Raw genomic sequence first — 3,031 nt, 5'->3', positions numbered from 1 at the left:
AGTAACTCATAGAGGCCTGGTATAGAGTAGGGAATTTAGTATTTTTTTATATGATGTAATTTGACTTAGTCATTTTCTATGAGAATTCTACTCGTAGAATAGCTCATAGCTACTGTCTATGTAGAATCTTTTGTTCTACAGTTTAATGTTTTGAACATATAATCAAACTTGCACTTTAATTTTATATATTCACACATATTCATGTATGTGTGAATTTAGAAAATTTCCTCTGTATAACAGATTTATTAAATCCAAAAGCTGATTATATCCATTATCCTTTATAACAGATATTTCTTATTTGTTTTAATTCTCAAGTTCTCCTAATAATTAAACACAGGCTATTAAAAGAATATTTTTACTTTAGTAAGAAACATAAGTAGTATATTTTTTTGTGGTCCATAGATTGATAGAATGAATACAAGAGTGAAATAAAGTGAATATTTATATAACTTTGTATTGTGATACTTTTATTTTATTTTTTATTTTTTTTTATTTTTCTTTGGGCTTTCCGGTACGAACCGGAAAGCCTGCTAGACAAATTCTAAAAGAGCTGTAACACTTATTGTGATACTTTTAATAGTAGAGAACTTTTCAGTTTGTTCTTATGAAATTTTTTGCTACAGGTATGAGATACCACAATGCAAACTAGTTGAAACCAAATGTGTGACAAACAGAGATTTGGAGATGGAATACAAATTTTAGAAGACTTAATAGGGCAGGTGAAAAAAATAAAGTGTTCTCCTTCAGGGTCAGTTTCATTTCATCATGTTTCTCTCATGGCTGAGATAGAAGCTCTTTGAAAGCTGCAGTGTTAATTGCTCAGTCCTCAGCATCTAGAATGGTGTGCCTGGTTTATTGCACTCAAACAATATTTGTTGCATGGACAGAAACAGTTGAATCTGGTATGTCAGGGCCAGAAAAATATATTCTGTTTGCTCCAGTGGAATAGTTCTGAAAGTGAAAGTGAAAGAGTTAGTTGCTCAGTTGTGTCCAACTCTTGTGACCTCATGGGTTATAGCCCACCAGCCTCCTCTGTCCATGGAATTCTCCAGGCAAGAATACTGGAGTAGATTGTCATTCCCTTCTCCAGGAGATCTTCCCAACCCAGGGATCAAACTCAGATCTCTTTCCTCCATTACAGGCAGATTCTTTATCATCTGAGCCACCAGGGAAGCCGGTACAGAAAGACAGCTACTAATCTTGCACAGTTCAGATTCTTACTCCTGATTATCAGCAGGGACTTCAAGAAAGTTGAATCAGGGAAGATTCTTCTTCCAGGAAGACAGACCAGACCAAAAGCCTCAGAAAACTCTTGTAAAGTGTATGTGTTGATCGTTGTGTCTCTGTCCTTTATATATATATTTGTTCAGTAGCAACCATAAAGACAGAAACCACAGCTGGAAGTATAGCATATAGGCAATTTATCATTTTTTTTTCTGAGAAAATGCATGAGCTGCAATCTTCCAGAAGCAAATTAATTCCAATTCATTTGAATGTTGTTTTCCATACCTTCTCTTTGAATCCCGAAACTGCTCAAAAAGTATTACAGTTCCTTCCAATAATACTTCTAAATGTTCTTTGAAGTTTCTAGAAATTTTGGTGAAATGGTATTTAAAAAGCAGTGTTTCAATTCATGTAATGGGTGTGCCTTGTGCTAAGCTGCTTCAGTCTTATCTGACTCTGCGTGACCCTATGAACTGTAGCCTGCCAGGCCGCATGTCCATGGAATTCTCCAGGCAAGAACACTGAGGTGTTGCCATGCCCTCCTCCAGGGGATCTTCCATACCTAGGGATTGAACCCACCTCTCTTACGTCTGCTACATTGACAGGCAGGTTCTTTACCACTAGTACCACCTGGGAAGCCCCATGTAGCAGGTGCTTAATGATAAATCTCAGCTACAATTTAAATCCTGAAATATGGTATTTGGTTTTAAGTGTCTTTTAGCTTGTTGTATCAAAATATGCGTGATCATTTTAATATTAACACCAGGCTACAGAAATAGGGCTCTAAATTGGAAAGCTGGAAAGCAGTTATTTTTGGCCTAGGAATAACATAAGCAGAAAAGCTAGGACTTTAATTTTACCTCTTATAAAAATTATCATTCTAAAATGAAAGTTTATCAGTTTTCCAAATCGTTCACTCTACTCTTATACCTTCAACTTCCTAAGTTGCAAGTACTACTGAAAAAAGTAGTACTTGCTGTTATCTTTGGAATGATTTAGAAATGACTGTTATATTGTTGCTGTTATTAAATCAGTGTTTGTATAAATATGACAAAGTTTATTCCATCAAAAAAGTCATAATTTAAATTAGTCTTCACACATTTTAATGTTGTTCTGCATTGTTCTCAATGAAGGTCGGACCTGTGAGATCATATGCTATTATTGGCTGAATTCTAGCTGTTTTGTATGCATTATACATTTGACAAGAATTCAGCTTCAGAAGAAGCAATTCATTTACATAGAAAATGCTTTGCTATAAGCAAACCAAAGCATGCCTGTATCCAAATATAGAAACATGTTGGTGGATCAATAGTTTTATATTGTGGAGAATACACATTTACACACACAGACACACATAACACGTGTACATGTATTCTCTTGGGCTCAGATGATGAAGATAAAATATATCTTGTGCTTGAGGGCATTTGATTTCCTCTCATTTACACTTGATCTTTTGTTTACTTGTTATATTTATTTTTTGTATGTTTCATAGTTGATTTATCATTTAATTGATAAACACTTAATGAGAATACCATATGTACCACTCTATACATGTTTTCTAAATTTAAGAACCCCCCAAAAAGTTAAAGATAAGTTTTTTCACTTATGAAGAGACGGAGGTCTTAGTCTCAGCAAGTTTTAAAATGACAAACCTAATTTAAAATATATCCCCATGCTGTGAACCAATATTCTGTACTTTCTGCCCTACAATGAAGGGGTAGGGTGGGTGGACTGAAATTTTGTTGCCTTTTCTGAACTTAAATAACCAGAAATTATGTACATGGTTACCAGAATTATTATGCTTTAT

At 34.5% G+C, this 3,031-nt stretch overlaps 1 non-coding gene across 1 annotated transcript; it reads right to left on the bottom strand.

Moving 5' to 3' along the window:
* Positions 1-499: 499 nt before the first annotated feature.
* On the bottom strand, positions 500-561 carry LOC120871683. The gene has a single exon (XR_005723105.1). It is a non-coding gene; the product is annotated as a U7 small nuclear RNA (small nuclear RNA).
* Positions 562-3,031: the final 2,470 nt, after the last annotated feature.

The sequence above is a fragment of the Oryx dammah genome, unplaced genomic scaffold (assembly GCF_014754425.2).
Source record: "Oryx dammah isolate SB20612 unplaced genomic scaffold, SCBI_Odam_1.1 HiC_scaffold_12, whole genome shotgun sequence".
Taxonomy (NCBI): Eukaryota; Metazoa; Chordata; class Mammalia; order Artiodactyla; family Bovidae; genus Oryx; species Oryx dammah.
The sequence above is the reverse complement of the archived record's forward strand: the minus strand, read 5'-3'. Positions and strand labels throughout refer to the sequence as shown.